Genomic DNA, 20207 nt, shown 5'->3' with positions numbered 1-20207 from the left:
ATTTTGGGAGGAAAACCTATGAGTTCAGTGAAAGGCTAGCGAGAGAAGAAGAAAAAGATGGCGGCAGGCAGCAGACCACAAACTGGACAAGTAGCAGGCCTCGGGCCGTCCATCCAGACTGGCTGTCTTCCTGTGGTTTTGTCGAGCTGCTCTACAGAAACATTAACCCCTCGTCGAACATGCGCTTGTGCTCTGTTTGCCAGCTCGCCATGGCCACAAGCAGTGCAGTTCGGACACTGGATGACTGTCTGGTTACGCTCGATGAAGCACAGTGGATGGAGTCCAACAATTAGAGGGGAAAATATAACCTGTAGCTTGCAATGTCAGCAAATTGCCAGAGATTTATACATTTAGGCGAAAGATGTTTTTCAAGGCTGTCATTCCCCTTAGTTTCATTCCTTTAAGCCATGCGCCGAGCTTTGTGTTTACATTGTGGTATTGTTTAAAAAATGTTGCAGTTCTACTATTAACGCTTGTAAATTCACGCTTTTGCTTTCTCTCGCTCCTGTTGCCCTTTAGACAAAGGGCAACAGACAATACCTTCATCTTATGTATGTAGCACACATGCGTGCACACACACACACACACACACACACACACACACACACACACACACACACACACACACACACACAAAACATTCTTTGATATGTGTGACAGGGAGGCTGATCATGCTACCAACGGGGCAGCTTGGAAGCAGCTACCGCAACAAAAAGGATCTCTCTTGAAAGGAAAGAAAATAAATCATCCAAAAATGAATCCTTGTCATTTTCATGCATATTTCATGCGAAGAAGTAACTAATGCAGCTTCATATGTGCATGGATTAGTCGATGACTAAGCACAAAGATCTTCCAAAACTCCCATTCAGCTGTGTCACCCGCACTCCCCAGAATCCGGTTTATTTTAAAAATCTTCAGACTCAGTAGCATAATATTATCCCCAAAGATTAAGATAAAACTGACATCAACAAAGACGGAAAGAAAAAGAGCACAGGCACACAAACTCACCTCCAATTCCACTTCAGTTCCTTTTCTGTACTGCTCTGTTCTGTGTTTAATGATAGGAAGCAACTCAAATGACTAAAGTGTCTCTTTAAATAGCCTCTGGCCATACATACCTGATATTGATTGTTGAACTCTTAGTTAGGTAGGCTGTAGGGTGGCAAAATCACATTGGTTTGTGGCTCCAAATCATCCCTTAATCACTTCATATTGTTGGGAGACCTCCTGCATCATTGATTATCCAGTCAGGCTGAACATGGACCAAATTGCCCTCTGACTTCCTCATCTCCCGACCTTCTTGTTGGTAGTGGAGAAAGTAGACAGTACGGTGAAAGTTTGAAAAAATGTAATCAAATTAGATGTTTAATTGTTGTTATATAATGTGACTTCAGACTACATTATGCGCATGCTAGTATCTTGCCTAACATTGATAAAAGATAAATAAACTGTTTTAGATCTTCTTAATATTATGTTCTCTATTAAACTGACTGCCAATGCTTTGCTCATTTGTCTACATACTCTAAAACCTTCCACAAATGGAATGCAGTTATGGAACCATTCATGAATAACTCAGATATATTTACTTTGTTTTGATTGTAGCAAGAAATGCTAAACTGTTTTTTAACTATTAAATATATGAAACAAATGTGACACAATTATGATTATTGGTTAGTTCTAATAAGTTCCCTTCTCTTGGACTATTTTATTAGTTACTTTTGAGTCTTTGAATATTACGAGATATTTGGAGATTCGATTTCCTTTTTTGGAAGGTCTTGTAGAGATCTTTTTAGTATATATTAGTAATATTTGTTTTCATCAGAAACGGCACCACATCATAGTGTGTATTGGAAACAACTTTTTTATATAATACCTGCACTGCTGCATTATGTTCTTTTAACATTTCCATCTTTATTGCTGGATTTTTCGAGGCTCTGGCGTTTCTTTGCTTCATTTCCCAGAGATTGGCTCTCAATCAAGCAGTGTGGGCAGCACTGTAACATCCCTTTCCTTGGATTTTCAATTTGTGAAGTTTTCGATTCTGTTAGTGGAGTTATTTTCTTTGCTGGTTCAGCCACAACGCCCATCACTGCTTGTACCAACAGCCCAGTTACTCTCCCATTTCCTCCAAACAAACGGCTGTTGTTTCGGGAAGCAATGTATCCATCCATCTTAGTGCCAGAGGTTATTTCCCTAGAAAGATCTACCAGACACCTAGAGGCTCACACCACCTCTCTGCAATTTGGTGATCACTTACAAAAAGAATTGTTTGCCACAGCTCATATTAGTCTCGTTTTCCGCACAGTAAGTTGTTACTGACACATGTTGCTTCGGCTTGGAACAAGTCCAAGGAAAAAATTTGTGTCTGTTAAGATTGTCTCTTTTTATTGCCATCTATCTCTCTTTATCTTGATGTTTTTCTGAATATCAAGGGAACAAAGTTTATGTGATGAAAAAACAGGTTGGCTTCATTTAAGTTGGCTGATGATGCCTGAGAATCTTCCTCAGTTGTGTCTATTCTGGCACAATTCTGTTTTTATTAGTCTGCTTAAGCTCGAGTGTGCTGGACAAACTTCTCTGCCAAACTGTTAAATTTGGGTTCAGTATTTTGGAGTGTGCTGCATGCCTGAGCTCCCACTTTGTGCAATTTTAAGATAAGGGATCTTGTTAAATGTTTCTTTTAAGATAATCTTGTGGAGGATGTTTGTAGAGAAACTAACGTTGCAGTTTTTTAAAAAAATATTTCAGGTGAGGTACCTTTCTCAAGGGTATAGTTGGAATATGTTCATATTTAAATCCTGACTTAAATGGTACTCAAACCAGTGTAAAACAAGAGTGAGGAACAATTGTAAACTGTTTTTTTTTTTTTCAAGCACTACTGTAAACATATAAACGGTTCTCTCCTCTCACTCAATAATGATGCTGATGATAACAACAACAACAACAATAATAATAATAACAACAATAATAATACTAGGGTTTTGGAAAGCTTGTCAGGCAGAAAAAAAGGAAATGATGAGGACTTTCAGCCCTAGTTTAAACTACAAATTTATTCAGTTTATAGTGAAAGCAAAAAAGGAAAACAAATCGTCGCATTTGAGACGTTGGCCAATGATGATAATATTTGATGATTAGACTAAACGCCTGTAATCCTTAGAACTGCCCTGCACTGACCTATGACTTGGAACAGTGCAGTGTATTTGTTGGCAAAGGGTTTACTGTTGCAGAGGTTAGATCTGCTCAACATAAGAGGGTTGATCCAAACCAATATAACAAACCGTTTTTTTTGTGTGGCTTAAAGATCATAGTTTTCTAGATGTTCTTTCAGTTGCACAGAATTTGTCTGATATGATGAATCTCAGCTAAAGCAATTAGGTGGACATGATGAGGGGTTCCACTGCTTAGTTACTATAGAAGTAATTCTAAGTTATGATCATGTCTTGTTCTTGCTTATTGCACTTTTTTGAAATCAGAATTTTTATGGTCCTGGAATGTGAAATGAAGCAGGAAATTAAAAACCTAAGATAAGCACTTTTTACTCTCTTATTCATCCAAAGGACCCATCAGATCCTATTCCTGTTCTCCACACACTCATGTGACAGGTATTCACATATTTAATTTATTTAAGAAAGAAAATTTGTTTTTTTCTCTCTAGAGTTATCTAAGGTCTTTTGAAATTAAATAGGCTCTCCCCTCGGCAGCGAAATGTGACGCACATACTTTGAATGAGGGTCCTAACTGCATCTAATTTCCAGACTTTCTAAAAATAGCAGAGCTGCTTGACCTTGTTCTTTGAAATGTTGGCCAAGTCCCCTCACGCCTCCTGTACTGTTTAGACTTTCGATGGACAGCAGAAGTTAAACTCTGCAAGCCTAATTTTAGGCAGAAGGTTCATTGATGGTTTACGAAACTCAGATTGGATTCCCAACTCTCTTTCTCCCTCAGGCTCTTTATCCGATTTCTTATGCATGCGCCCTGTGCTTTGCAGATAGGAATTGTGGCTGATTTTCACCAAACAACGCTCCGCATACCCTTCTGCTTGAATCTGGAATGCATGTTTTACCTGTGTGAGCATTTGGGGGTTGATCTCGGCTGTTTTCAATTTCTACTTAAGCCTGCATGCTATTATTTTGTATATTTTAGTGGTCACCATATGTGCAGTGGATATTTGGCTCAGACGCTGTGCGTTCAAGTATGCTCGCCTACACTTAGCCTGGTAATTTTCATCCATTTCTCAGAACTCCAGGCTTGTTTTTATTGAACTGAGGCTATTTTTAACCTGGTCTTTGGGGGTGTGTTGAAGGGTTTATCAGGGGGTTTCAGTTAGTGTCATATGAATCCAAACTGGGCAGCGGTCCAGGGTGAGTAAAACACATCTCCCCCTCCTCCCCTCTGGTGCCTTGAACTCGTCCTGTGTGTGTTCGTTCTTGTATAACTACAGTGGTGTGAAAAAGTGTTGCCCCCTTCCTGGTTTCTTAGTTTTTGCATGTTTGTCACGCTTAAATGTTTCAGATCATCAAACTAATTTAAATATTATTTAAAGATAACACAGGTAAACACAAAATTGACTTTTTAAATGAAGAGTTTTATTGTTAAGGGAAAACAAAATCCAAATCTACATGGGCCTGTGGGGAGAAAGGTGATTGCCCCCTAAACCTAATAAACTGGTTGGGCAGTAACAACTGCAATTGAGCGTTTACATTAACTTGCAATGAGTCTTTTCCAGCGTTTGGAGGAATTTCGGCAACTGTTGTAATTCAGCCTCATTGAGGGGTTTTGTTCATGCTACAGAAACTCAATAAGATTCAGCAATAGGATAATAGGATTCTTTGACTAGGCCACTCCAGAGTCTTCATTTAGTTTTTCTTCAGCCATTCAGACGTGGACTTGTTGGTGTGTTTTGGATCATTGTCCTGCACCTTCTCTAGATGTTGTTGTGGAGTCTTTTGTGACCTCTTGGATGAGTCGTTGCTGCTGTCTTGGGATAATTTTGGGCGGCTGGTCACTCCTGGGAAGGTTCACCACTGTTCCATGTTTTCTCCATTTTGGATAATGTTTCTCACTGTGGTTCACTGGAGTCCCAAAGCTTTCAGAATGACTTTAGAACCTTTTCCAGACTGATAGGTCTTAATTACTTAAAGGTATAGTACACCAAAATAGTTTAACACTTTTTTCTAACAAACAAAATATCAGGTTATTTCATTTGGCATGATAAGAATGAGGGAAAAACAGCAAGTTAATATCTGAATGTAATGCCTTGTCAGTTATTCTGTCTTCAGACTATCTGTTCATTTGAACACTACGAATATGAAGTGCTGCAAACTAACTGACAACCTGCCAACATCTTTACAACTTTTGTTTTCAAAATGATTTGATAAATGAACATTGTCATGAATGTGGTCTATAAGAAGATGAAGCTTGTGTTACCTCAGGGCTTGTGTGTCTGACTGTATCTTGTGATATTGATATTTCTGATACTGTAGTCTCAGTTTTGAATTGTGTTGTTGAATATTTGATATCTAAGGGTCAAGTTGTTTTACTCTAATCTCATTTTTGACAATCTGCTTCAAACATGAAAACAGTCTGAGAGTGATCTCTGATGAATTGAGTATACCCGTGTCTATGTGTCTCTTTGTGCCCCTGCAGTGATGTGGGTGACTGCCTCAGGCTGAAAAACATGTTTATTAATTTACACCAAGGCTGTAAACTTATTTCCACCAAGAGACGCTGACAAACAAAACAAAACACCTCCCACTCAGTCACACGAGCCACTTCATCTTCCAGTGGGTGAATCCTTGTTTGATCTCTCTGCTTTGCCTCCCTCTTTCTCCTCCCTGCCTCCACCACCTTTCCCCCTCAGGGGCAGTTTCTGGTGACTGACGGCATGCAAGCCAACTGAGGGTAAACAAAGCTCCAACCACCAGACCATCCTATTGCTTTAATGTCACAACTTGATGTAAGGCGACTGGGTGAAAGGAGCGAAGGGGCAACACTCACAGTTTCACGCTCAGGACATGTCTGAGGCTGACAGTAGCCCTCCAGCAAAACGCTGACAGTCTGCATTGGTGTTGGCCTGTAGCTACAGGTAGTAGGAGGAAGAAGGTCCAGTGACTATTCTCACACAGGATATCGGTCACTTTCTCTTGTGTGTTGATGCTTGCAAGGTTTACAGCAGTCCCAAGCTTAATACAAGGGCAACTGGAGTATGTTATACATATTTCGTCACTCTTCCAAGCTCCTACCTCCAAGCTTCTTTAGTTCTAACAGGCTGGTGGGGAGTTGGGGTTTATATGTTGTTAATGACCAGATACTCAATTGTAGTTAAAAGAAACTGTGTTTACCATGTGTTCTTTCTGAAGTGAATGGTTCTGTAACAAACCATTATCAGTCAGGCATGGCAAAAGTTGGCCAGAACTAGACTGTTTGCTGGATGACTAAATCCAAACAGTCTATCTATGTAAGTCACTTAAAAAATAGCATGGTGAATTTGGTCTTGGGAACCAAAGGTTTGGACTTTTATTTTTGGTATTTGGACATTTGGGGAACTATTTGCATCATATGTCAATCAACTGCATCAGTCATTGCCTAAGTCACATTGGCTCAAAGTTGAGATTTATTCAACTTTGTACCTGTCCACATGAGTCTTTCTTATCCAGTATCACCAAGATCTTCTAAAAGAGCACATTTTACATATTCTTTTTAAAAGGCTGAAGATAGTCATCTCTTTATCAAGCTTTCAGATACTTAAACGTGTTTCTCAGTCACTGTCCTGTCACTCACTTAAAATATCTGCAAAATATAGTGTTATGATTTAATGATAAATGATTATGGTTTCCAACCAAGGCAAAAGATGTGGAATGTTATCACGTCTCTTGTGCAAGCTTTATTGACTGTCTAATGGAAAATACGAGTCTTTTAACGAGTACCAGCACCCCCACCACGATCTGCTGCTACTCCTGCAGCAATCTCCATTTCTTTATTCAAAGCCCGTCTGATGTGAAAACTAAATGCATAAAAGAAAGAGGGAGACTGACTGGTCTAAGCTCAACATATGCGGGAGACACAGGTCAGTTACTGCATTGAGGCAGTCTATTCACCAGGAGGATCTTTTTAATTAGACTATGTTCTTTTAATTAACCAGCCAGCATAATGTCTGTGTCCATTTGTCACCCCTGCTTTGCTCAGGCGGAGCTCAATGAAAATACCCTCTTTTGTCTCCTAATAGTTCCACAGGTCCCTGCTTCCTATTATATGCCCTCATTCACTGAAATGTATTTTTTCTTACGCTCCTTTAGATTAGCATGATAATACCCGATGGATGGGAGGGAAAATGGTAAAGAGCTATTGCGGGACTGCTCATCAGGTTCACTGTGTGCAAAACCGTGGTTATTATCATACTGAATGCACCATCAGTTAAACTAACAGCCTGAATTCCAACATTTATCTCCAATATCATAGACTGGCTGTCAATTGCATAAGGAGCACAATGGCAAATTACTGGTTATGTCTTGCTCCTTGGAACCTGGATCGTGCCCTCGTGTAATTGCGGTCTGTTAATCCCCCTCCCTCCATGTACTTCCAATGACAGAAGGTTTACCAACTGTTCAGATACAAAGTGACACATGTGAGTGAATAAATGTGTTGATTTATACATTGGTATTGCCTGAGAAACTTGAGCACATCCCGTGTTACACCCTCCAGCTCTCAGGCATGGAGGGAATGGCTCAGCTGGCACTTGTAGCTGTGTTTCCAGAGACGGGGTCGGGTGCAGGTCAGGATACCTTGAACTCCTCAGCTGGATTCATTGTGTTGGAGGTGGACAGGGTCGGGGCACACTCCTCCCCTAAACACAAGGACTTTGTTAGTGTCGGACACAGAGCAGACACTGGCATGGCAGACAAATCCCTGTCACAGTTTCTGAGTGCAACCCTGCTGGGGTCAGAGGTCATGTGTTAAGGGGGTGGGGGGGTGGGGGGTCTCTGTGGTATGACCTGAGGGAGAAGGGGTCAAACAACTTACCCCATGCAGCAATGTAGAGTCAGGGAATGTGGTATGAGGAGAGGGAGAAGATAGTGAGTCACATCATGTCTGACTCCCCCGCTCAATTGTGTACCTCAGCGAGTGTGTGTTTTCACTTTCCCTGAAACAAGACACTAGACCACATGTTTGCCTTTAATAGACAGCTGAGTGGAGAGACGGCAGGAGTGTGGTCTGTTTACCATTTGGTGGAAGACAGAAGAGGCCACACTCCTCAGTTCTTCTGCGAGATTTATTAGTTTTTCGAAAAATGCACAACGATGGTGGCCACCGACAATTAGATCAATCATTCAGTTAGCACAGTTCAAAGTGCTTTACAAGTGATTAACAGGCTAAACGCAAATTCCATTTTCATACAACCACAACAGGTAGAGGGGAAAAAAGGCTTTCAACAAACGGGTAAGTGGGAGTAGGATGGTATGATAATACATCGTAAATTATTGAATTTTATTTATAATTTTATAATGGGTCGGAGGAAAATGTAAGATCTCCTTCATTAAATTGTGTTGCTGTTAGGTTGCAGAACTATTAGCTTCGGTGACTTCTTAGTACGCACAGTTGCCTAGCAGCAGTGTTGTTATTAGCTTGTGCTGATGCTACCACTTGAACAGTAAGTATTTTGAGAGACCATGTGTTCCATTTGAAGGCAGTATTAAAGCCCTTATTTTACCAGAGTACTTTGTTCCCTGTACAATCACTTTTGTGATGACCTTTCTCATTGTTGTTATGATTGTGTATCTCAAGACTTGGTCATTGTGAGCATTATGCATAACAACCAGTTCCAAAATGGCACTATTCTAAATAAGATCACTGGGCTAAAAAGATCAATGGACAAAAGAAGAGATTTGAAATTTAAAATGATAATGAAAAATGAACAATCAGTTTCTATTTTAACTTTGTACAGTAGTATAGTAGTGTTTGCTTCCAGAGTACTCTGTGGTTTTCAACAGTGTTTGAGGTATTTTGTTCACTTTCAGCCACAAAATTATAAGAAGAGAAATGTTGTTGCTTTGCAGTTTGACTTTTCCCTGACCTACAGATTTTTATTTATTTTTTTTTCATTATATCCTAGCAGTGGTTCTGGGCTTCACATGAGACTATCTGCATTTATGAATACTTACTGAGTATTCATTCATACTGAGTATCTACTAGGGCTGGACAATAAATCGATCGATTCACACGTACACGTGATCTCATTTCACAACACGAGCGGCATCGCAAACAAATGCTTCCCGGATTTTTTCAAGCGCCCCTAAAGGCAGCACTGCCACTGACTCCTCCCTCGACCTATGGTAAAGCATCTTTACAACACAACGCAACGCAACGCAACACAACACAACACATGATTCTTTGTGCCAAGGAATCGTGATCTCAATTCTAAGCAAAAAAACAGTGATTCACATTTTTTTCTACAATCGTGCAGCCCTAGTATCTACAGTGGCATCTTTTCAATTAAATGTCACCCAGCTCCTCAAGTGAAATGGAAAAAGGTCACAAATAAGACAGAACCATACAACTCAAAATTGAATTTTCCATATCATGGAGGCAGTGATGTTTGAGATGAATAGTTTCAGATTCAGACTGAATTATTCCACACACTTACCACAGTTGTATGGTCCTGATCAAAAGATGAGCCTTGAAGCGTTACACATGTATTTTCTAGCATGTGATGATGTCCTCTGCACTATTGTGATATATTTTGTAATATAGTCTTGAGACCAATTTGTTTTGCTTGCAGACTGACTAAAAAAATGGTTAAATTAAAAAGTACATGTCAATGCAATCAAAAAGTATAGTTTCATATTTTTAATGTTTTAAGCGTTGCTAAAGAAAAGGAAGAAGAAACAAAAGTTGAAAATGTGTAGTAGTTGGCCTGCATTAGATATTTAAGATTCAAGATGTCATATGCACAGTAAAAACAGCAGTACAGACAAAAACTATTTAATTCGTACTCCAAATCTCCCTTACTAATAACAACAAATAAATAATACAAATAGAAAACCTAAAAAGAACAAGATCTTAAACAAAAAAACCTGGTGCAAGAGAAATCCTGAGAGAGAAAGATATAAATTAAAAGCTTAAAACTATATGTCTGTTGGTCTGTTAGTTTGAATGATTCCAGGAATTGAATGATGCAAATTCTCAGCGAGGATCATGCACCCTGTAGTTTTGATCTAGGACGACAAGTGAATAAATCTTGCAACAGCAAGCTCCATTGATTAGCTAATTGCTGCCAGCTTCGCTCTAACAGGGCGGGGGGAGTGTGTGTACAGAGTACACAGGGACAGTTTTTGAGGACAACTCTCTCTCTCTAGCTTTCTATTTGCCATTCAAACCCCACCAAGCTGGGTCAATAAGATGTTCAGCTCAACATAAGGCTAACCATTCCTTCCCTGCCTTCCTCCGAGCACATAGTGTGTTTGTGATCTTTTAATTGGAGCTGATATAACCCGAGAGGTTGTGGTATCATCTCCTGTCCCATTGTCTTGTATCCTTGTATCTATTCACCCAATCAATAGAATAGTCATTTAACAAGTGTGGTACTTGATGAGTCCATGCATCCATAAAAAATTAAGCCGACCGGAGGTCAAGAGCCCAAGGTATTTCAAGAAAACAATCGACGCAAACATCCGGTCAACAGTCCAGGGACGAAATGTTGATTTGTTGCTCCTTAAGTTGTGGTTTTGAAATTGCGTAACTGCACTTTGCAGTATAGTGTTTATTCATTTCTGCTCTAGTTGGTGTTGTTATCAGTACTCTCTTGGCTTTAGATTTTTTGTTACCTCTATGGGTATTTTTGGTATCATCTTGTAATGGTCCTTCTTTTTAGGTTTGTAAAATCATTTTTTTCCAAGAGTTTACACACCCTGATGCAGATGGCATGATCCACATTACTAAAGCTGGTTCCGTTATAAAACACAAGCGCATGCTATTAAATTCATCTAGATGCATTTAGAGGCAATTTGTAGTCTGGGAACTGAAAGTGCTGAGTGATAGTCTGGAACCTTTGTTGTGCAGCACAGGAATTTGTTTTCTATAAAGCCTTATCTGCTTTTTGATGTTGTGTTTTTCCCAGGCATTGCTGTAAGTTCTTACAAAATGATGAGCATGGGCCTTTGTCGACCAACATTAAATTCCACACCACCAAAACAAGAAAATGCTGACCACATGCCTCATGGTAATACACTACCTGGGATAGGTTATTATTGATACACAAAATTCAGGTTGTACTTTCCATTTGAGACTTGCGGCCCTTTTGTCAAAACAAAGAGAAAAATAAGCTGGCGAGCTGGCTTTGCTTTAACCTTAACTGAACCACCATCAGCATGTGGCTGCCAGCTGGAGTGCACACTAATCCAGAGGATGCTGCCTCTGCAAGTCTTCTTGGGTTCTGCCACTTAAAATGTGCTGGGTTTGAGGTCAAAACCTCCATCACCATTTGTCCCAATTAGTCAGCTCAAGATCCAAGCAGGTGATTCCACATTTCACAGCATCTCTAAACAGTGTAATGATTATGTCCAGCTACCCTCAGGTTAAGTTATGGACGAACAGCACAAACAGATTTCAATTTAAAACGTTTCTGAAAACAATGGCCACATTAATGAATTTCTAAAATTGCAATGAGTATGAGGCTTATTGTGAGTTCTTCTGCACTTTGAACTGAGTGCAAACTAATCTAAGATAATGCATGAACCTCTAATTGCTTTTTTATGTTTAATGTTCAATTGAAAACTAATCAGCAATGACTGTGTGCTGTAGGAAATTAAATACATTTGCCGCATACTCAAGGGCCTGCTCCTTCAGATGCATAAAAGATTGTTTATCAACCCCAGTGAAGCTGCCAGTTACTCAAAAATACACCTTTTACATATCAGCTTGCAGGCGATGTGTTTCTTTGACGACATACTGTATAAAGCTCTGTTTAGGTTTGTGCACTGGCAAGGTGAAGACGTTTTTTCACGGAGCAGATTGCCAGAGCAGATTGCGAGCTGAGATGCCATCATCAGACTTGGCTAGTATGAGGCCTGGGATTTGTCAAATGATTTTGTTCACTTGTAGCAACCTGTCACACAAAGTCTTTTCCCCAGAGCTCAAAGCAAGTTGGTTCACATTTTGGCACTTTACTGATAAAGTGAATCGTATATCTAGCGTTAATGGTCTGTCGTTGTTAAACATACTTTGGACTTTGATACAAAATATAGCGTGACTTGACTGCTAACTCCTAGAGAATGAGGCTGTCTCACCGTCATTGAGTTTGAGATACACACATGTTAGAGTTATCTCTCTTCTTTTTTCTTTTTTTTTGTTCACAGACTGACGGCTGCAGTGGAAGTGTGTGTCAGGCTGGTGTACTAACCTGTTTGGTGGATCGCTGCAGACTATTTGGAAGCACGGGTAAGGAACGCTGTTTGCTTCTAAAATGATTCTGTGTAATTAAAGTGATAGAAGGTTTTAGTGTGAAGTCTTAAATGCAAATAGAATGCATAGATAGTATTTAGAACTGAAGTATAATCAGGAAACCACTACAGAAACTATTTAATCAATGGCACTTCACTGATGAAAGTGGATTAATAGTCTGTCAGTGTTAAACACACTTTGGACTTTTACAGTCCTTTGATGGAAAATAAAGCATGACTTGACTGCCAATTAATAGTTTTATAAATCATTAAGTACACAGTATCTATCAACTTAATTTAACCAATAGTGGGTGTACAATAATGAGGACTTTTCCCAAATCCCAGGACACATACTCCTAATATTCACACATATTTACCTTGGAATTAAATTGGCCAAGCTAGACTTCCAAAAGCATTTCTCACAGTTCATTATGAACTGTTGTTTTCTGTGGTACCTGTGTTATCTGTGTTCTGCTTAGTTTTGTTCATAAGTGGTTTATCTCAAAAAAGCTATTTCTGTATTTGTGTTTTTAACTGAACTCCTCTCACTGCTCTGAATATGGTGAGGCTCAGTTGATGACAACTGATGTTTCTGATGACCCATGAGGTAGACACTCACACAGGCAGAAAATGGTGACGTTTTCAGATCGCACACCATCAGGAGTGGCAGAAGGAAAATTGAGTAAATGGATCTCTTAAAATTAAGATGCAGAATCTGTGGTGCTGATTAACAGTGATCATTAACTCAAATGCAGTCGGCTTCTCAATCATTGATATAATCGGTCTAGTGTGTTGATGTTTTTTCAGGACTTTGTCATGAAGTGGTCAGCTACTCAGTGGAGAGCTACTACAGAAAAGCATCAAAAAGATTTAGAATCACTGTAAGTGTTTTGTGTCTGGCGGCTGAGCGTTTCCCTGGTGAGCTTGAAAGTGGACAGTAGAGGGCAGGGCCAAGGAGCGCCGGTGACAGGGGTCCTCATGGGAAGGCTGGAGACAGATGGCTGGCCAGATGCAGGCCTGCTGTGACCTTGAAAGCACCGTGAAACTAGCAAAAATGGCCAAAAAAAAAACAACTGGTAATAGACCATACATCCAAAGTGATTCTGTTGAGGTGTTTTTAAGTTTAAAGTGATCTGGTGTTGTATTAGTGTGTCATCATGAACACAGACGTTTTTACCCCCTCTTAAAAAAAGCTTTTCAGGCACGCTGTAATTTACTTTCTTTGTTTCATGGTGTTTGAGTTTAACTGATCCACAGCCTGTACACATGACCAGTCATACAAGACATTCACTGACTGCAAATCTATTAGCTGCAGTGTTTTTGAGCCTGTTTACCTGAGCATGATGGACTTCTCTGAGCTTGATTCCACAGTTTTAGCCTTGTTGTTATATATACCAGTCAAAAAAAGAAAAGAAAGAAATATAAACCAAATATAAACATCAGCTTTGGAACTGTTAACTATCAGATGTCAGCATCCAAGTTTATATAAACTCTACGGTCTGTGTGAAAGTTTGCTTTGATGGGATGTATTCTCACTGGGGTTTCAGCTAATCTGATCATCATTTAATTGGTTGATGTGTAAAATGGCAGAAAATCAACTCCCTGAAACCGACTTCTATAAATGGTTTTGTTCGCTTTTTTCTATCACATGGGGACTAAAAGCTTTGTGCTAGACAACTTATTGGTTATTCAACTCATTTTATTTTCATCTTCAGTTTTGATGACTGGGAAAATCTGACCTTCCAAAACTATCAGTGTTTCTGAGAACGTTCCTATTTACTTACAAATTTGTTGGAAATATTTAAGTGACTGAATGTTTTGGAATAGATTTCTAATAAAATCACAACTGTTGAAAGGAATGGGGTCATTTTTAACTGTGAAGTAAGTGATCACTGGCTGTACAGTAGTGTTCTTATATCAATACAGAAACAGATTCACTTCCTGATGCAACTCGGACAGCATACTGTGAAGCAAAAGCCACCGGCAGCCTGATATTGTGCAGGCCTCTGGGACTTTGAGCACAGCAAAGGGAAAGCTGTGATCAGAGCTGGAAACTGGATGGTGAGCTGCAGGCGGGGAGTGGGTTGCTGTTGGGGGGGATACGAGATGGAGGAGGGTAGAGGTGTCAGGCGTATAATTGGGGTGAGGAGATCTCTGGGGTGGATAGAGGGAAGCTTTATTAAGACCGCTCAAGTCTGATGTGCTTGCATGGCCGTCTAGCTCTTCCTCGCACACCCACGCCTGTGGGCCAATCCTCCATTTCCACAAGAGACTGTGTAACAACAAAGGGATGAAGGCCAAAGTCCTCAAGCTCCCTTCAGTCACAGATAAGACAAAAGACCCATTACCTGAAAAGCACTGATTTGGAGGCGGCAGCCTTTGGATCCGCCTTTCCTTTTAAATCAAGGTCTATTGTTTCTCCTTCTTGTCATTTGAGCAAAGTTGCTGTTACTTATTGATAGTGCTGCTGTTTTGTATCTAGAGTTGCTGCAGATTTTGTGCTTGACTTCAATGAGATGACAGTAATTATTTGACTACTTGAAAACCTCCAGGATTCTCCACCTCTCTTTCCTTGTTTACATATTAGGTACTCTGTACATTCTGTACATTCACTGTTTTGACTGCATGGAGCGCAGAACGGATAAAAGAGGAACAATCTCTTGTTTCGGGTTCACTAGGGAAAGCAAACTTTTCAGGGTGACTTCCCCCATAACCGATTTTATCAAGACTGATTGTGAGATTAGGAGCTTAACTGCTTATTTTTGCCTGTAACTTTTACCAGTCAATGAAGTTCACATGTCAATAATTGAATCCTTTGTAGATGCATGCTTCAGTGACTTGGGCATTCTGAAAATGTTTGCCGTCTCACAAAAGCAGATTTCTGTGAGTGACACAACAAAGATTTTGAGCTGAAGCAGGAGGCGGTTATGGGGAGAATTAGCGGCCTCCCTCAGTTCTCTGCTGTAAATTGGTTTCTGTGGAAGTCATGAAAAAGGGGCTGGAGGTCTGTTCTCTGCTTCCTTAGTAGCTTGTTAATCCCTCACAGCTCTGGCCAGGGGGAGAGCCGCTTGCACATACTCGCCTCTTGTGGAAAATGGCGCTACTCCTCCTCCAGCCTTCTTTCGTCCTCTTTCCACTCGGTCCTGCAGGGCTTGGCTAATCCTCTGCCTGGTCATGGCAGGGAGATTGCAGGCTTTTTCAAAGCTGGCTGGACTTCAAAGTTACAGGGATACAGGGACTTGAGGAGGTGGGAGAAAATTAGGTCCACCGCAAGCAAAGGCTCTTCGGGGTTCACCTCAGCTTTTTCTTCTGCCATTCCAGAGGTGGCACTGTGAAAAAGGAGAGAACAGACTTAGTTCATCGACAAGACGAGGCTTTTGACAGGAGTCTTTAAAGATCAGCTGGCAGCTGATTAGTTTGCAAAAAGTTCTCAAAAAGAAAATCATAACATAAAACACAAATGGTATGTGGTGCATAAAACTGAAAAGTCAAGATATTAAAAACAACAACATAAGGTTTGTTTTTTCCAAAACATGCAGAGTGCAACAATGGGGCAATACTTCAGATTAGTTTGACAAAAACAACACACAAAAAGTTTGTTTTCTTTTTAAAGTTCAGCAGTTTTTGAATTTTTTATCATTCTTTATTGGGTTCTCCTCAGTTGGGTATTGTTAAAGATAAAGATTTTCACAAATGTTTCAACTCAGAATTTTGCTTAGATAATATTTGGTTCCCTCATTTGACGGAAATATCTCTGAATGTTGATCCTTTAAGTTCTCAGATAATGCAGAGCGAGTTTGCAGATGAAGAAATGTGATGCTGAAACTTACGTGCATGTGCTTATTGGCATGGGCCGGGTGTATGAGCACAAAGCATGTTCTGACTCTGGGAAACAATACAGCTATTTTATTTGTTAGGATTATTTGTTTTATGTTTATGTAAGAAATGAAATACTTACTGCTGGATTTCTGCCATTTGCGTCAAAATTCATCTGCTTAAAGTCTGTTAAATTATTCAAATCTCAACACACAGACATGACTTAAGATTTAGTGACTTGTACTTTGCCAGAATGTCAGAAATACATTGTGAATAGTCTCATAATCTCCATGTTTTCTTGTTGTTTTTTCTTTAAATAAGGCATGGCCACAGTATACTTCCTGCTTCCATTTTTTCTAAAGTTTTGTGATGTTTTCTAGTGAAGAGGCAGTCAAGCCCTCCTGCCCAGTGTTGATCATTTTCTGTTTGGTCTTTCCACTTAAATATAGCCTAGATATTGAATGAACAATTCAAAACGTCTTCTCATCTAGACTAAATGATGATGATTGATTAAAATGACGTATGATTGCAAATTTCTTGGACGCCATCTCATGTATTCACTGGCTCCATCTGCACGTGCAGCTTGGTAATTACTTTAAGTGGCCTCCGGGGGTGGGGATTTTACATCATTCTCCGTCTTGATGTTCAGGAACTATGCAGTCGATATGTGGTGGCTCAGTCAGACCTTAACGCACGCATATTCGACCATGTTAGCGTGAGATGTCAATAAGCTGTTTAAAGCTTCACCCTGGGGTAACCCTTTGCGAAGGTTGGTTAGATTTAACTTAAGAAGGATTATGTCACTACTGCTCCCTTAGTAGGAGCTGCAATGGATTTTTATCATCTGTTCATCTCATGTCATTAGTACCGCTTAATTTTAGATATTATCACAATGCCCAGGGTGCAAAAGACCTGCAGATTGATTACTTTGTTCTGAACCGTAACGCAAAAGTTTGTTGTTTTTCCTTATGTAGTTAATTTAGCCACTCAGATACCACTGACCATGGGGCTGGTAACAGAACCTTTAAAATCTGCCTGTGAGTACTTTTGTTTTGATGTGCGTCTCCATTTCTTTTAATTAATTAATTTTTTTAAAGAAAGCTGGAATTAGGTATACACTGCCACTCTACTTTACTCTAACATCACACAGCTGTAACAGTGTGACAAAGTCCAAAAGTATTAAACTTGATAGAAAATGGAGAAACCATTCACTGCTGACTGTGATAAACTATGACTGAGAGATTATCAATACATTATGTCAACTACTAATTGGAATCTCTTTACCCATCAGCCCATGTTACGGTCGCAGTAGACTGGAACTGAACCATTGAGTTGATGAATCAATTTGCCAATCAAGAGAAAATGAATCTGAGCTATTTTGAGGAAAACCTTTGCCGGTCCATGATACACAAATGAGAGAATACATTTTTTAGTCATATATAGTGTGATAGTGAACTGAATTTGCGCATTTGGCACCTGGTTGTGTAAAGCAAACCATTTCAGTGTGTCTCTTTGTGTTTGGAAAATCACATTTTTACTGCTTTGTGTCATTTTATAGATAAAATGATTAATGGAGAAATTACTTGACAGATCAATCAATAATGACATTAACCGTTAGTTGCAACCTTACAAGAGAATATTGACTCTTTCCTGTCCAGGCTTTCAATCCACTCATCTCCTCCCCCACAGGGCAGTGAAGCCAGTGTTGCGGACCGACTCTATTGACCATAGAAGCCAGTGGTTTATGGGTGTACTTGATGCTGTTTGTGGTTATTGACCAGGAGGTGTTGGCATTATGTGGGTGAACCAGCCTGATTAATCTTATTGAGCACAAATCAGTGGAGCTGTTTTTTTTCCTTTTACATTTTAAAGACAGCTTTTCATTATATATCCATCAGAGAGAGCTGGGCTGATTATTTTGCAGTGATTGCGATAGTTTTTACACACAGTGCCACAATTTAGTTAACCCTCAATAGGATTTGGTGGGTGAGGTTGATTTGGAGATGAAGCATACCAGCTTCCTGTAGGATTTTTTTTTTTATTGCCAATATCCTGCTGTGACCACTGCAGAGCATGAGGCAGTTTATCTGAGAGGCTCTCGTATTGCTTATAATTGATGTTTCCAAATTCCCTAGGTGGGGCATTAAGGAAGATTGGTGTATTAATTGCCAATGCAGTGTATGCCATCTAGATGGGTAATTGCAAGCTGTTTGCTGGAATACAAATGTGCACAGCTTTAGTTCAGCGCATCTTGTGTATTGAGGTGCTGGCCGCTGACGGATTAAGATGCTTGAATTGATGCCCTCTGCTTTTAAGGAATCACTTTGCTTGCTGATTGTTGCAGGTATTACAGTCAGAAAAACCATTACAGCTGATGTGTCTACGATGGAAAATAATCTTTGTTCCACCAACAGTAACAATAGTCTGTACTTTGATATATAACAAAGAAAGCACAACTTGGATTTGAGCAAAAAAGTTTATGTTGATTTAACTCATTATCAAATTGTTATTGTAGCCTGACGTACTGGTAACACAGCATTTCCTAAATTTATTACTGGCCTGTTTCAACCAATGCAGAGGAAAAAATACCTCTCCACGCCATTAGATAATCATCCAGCCAGTCATGACAACAAATAATGTGACTTATTTGGTGACGCATGTCTTAATCACTGTTTGTCCTATTTCAATGTTGATATCTTTTACATCAGACGCATCATGTAGTACTACGTCACTGTTTCTCTTCCAGTCACCTGACCAAGCTATTTGATTGGCCCAGGAAACCTTTGCCTGGCATTAATGAATTCACATCCAAAGAGTTTTGTGCTGAGAACTTTGGGTTAGCTTCTTTCTTATTCTGCAAAAACTCCAATATGAGCAGGACAGGAATCTGTGGGCAAACTATTATATTTTTAACAGAAATAATTTGATTGAGTATTTGTTTTTGGTGTGGATTTGTTTTTCTTTTGATGGTTGCTTATTGGTCTTCCAATAACAGATTGGGATTTTATTTTTTGGTCCCCCAAGTTGACTCAGTATTTCCTCTATAATCACACAATGATATAATGAGTTTGGTATGTTTTCCTTCATCTGAGATTACAGCAGTGCTATTTAGAACACGCCCTCAACACACATAGATACGATTTAAATGCATGAAATGATATTCTGAGCTTCGTCTGCCTTTTCCCCGAGAAAATGTTCTATAGCCATATGAACCAATAAATAGGCACCAGTTTTTCATCTCTGTTCTAGTAATAAATGCACTTATTTTAATATGGGAGTTAAGCAGCCCATTATTATGGCCACCCTTGGCGCGTACCTCAGTACCTTGTGACTGACCCGTAATGGTGACTTGCCTATGGGAGTCATAGGGTGGACATGAACCCTAAATCTTCTTCACTCCCAAGACCCCCAAAACACCTACTCTTTTTAATATTATTGACCATTTCAGACCACTGCATGCAGTATGTGTGGTTGTTTAAATCATTATTCATCCTTATTCATCCCTTTTTTGCCCCTGTACTCAGTAACCAATTTCTGCCCGATTGTGGGGTGCAGAAGAAGAACACTATCTCCAAAGCTGCCTTGAATTTCTCTGCATAACGCACGCACCTTCTACTGGGCTGATCCTTGGAGAGGGGGGTTAAGCGCTCTTCTCATAAGCACCTGTGTGTCTCAGAGATCAGGGATTGAGAGTGCAAGGATGGGATGAGAACAGAAGACATGGATGAAGCATCTGAGAGGGTGAAGATGGTGATTACTGAGGGCCGGCTTCAAAGAAACTAGCACAGGGAAACAAGATGGTAGAATATTTTTTTTCTTTCATTGTAGTGTAGCAGAATCTTTTCAAACACACACACACACACACACACACACACACACACATACACACACACGCACGCACACTCACACTTATCTGTCTTTTCTTCCTGTTAGCGTTATTTTCAATCATTCCTCCTC

At 39.8% G+C, this 20207-nt stretch overlaps 1 protein-coding gene across 5 annotated transcripts in view; it reads left to right on the top strand.

Moving 5' to 3' along the window:
- Positions 1-20207, top strand: part of sema6e (sema domain, transmembrane domain (TM), and cytoplasmic domain, (semaphorin) 6E) — a 144163-nt gene that overhangs the window by 3720 nt on the left and 120236 nt on the right. For 4 of the 5 annotated variants that reach the window (XM_047597848.1, XM_047597849.1, XM_047597847.1 and 1 more), the window contains exon 2: positions 12351-12432. The gene's annotated coding sequence lies outside the window, so the exon portion shown is untranslated. Of the gene's footprint in view, positions 1-11123; positions 11216-12350; positions 12433-20207 lie in introns of those variants that run through there. The other variant, XM_047597843.1, reaches the window with a different exon arrangement.

The sequence above is a fragment of the Mugil cephalus genome, chromosome 11, assembly GCF_022458985.1.
Source record: "Mugil cephalus isolate CIBA_MC_2020 chromosome 11, CIBA_Mcephalus_1.1, whole genome shotgun sequence".
Lineage (NCBI taxonomy): Eukaryota > Metazoa > Chordata > Actinopteri > Mugiliformes > Mugilidae > Mugil > Mugil cephalus.
This window is presented reverse-complemented; position numbering and strand designations above follow the sequence as displayed.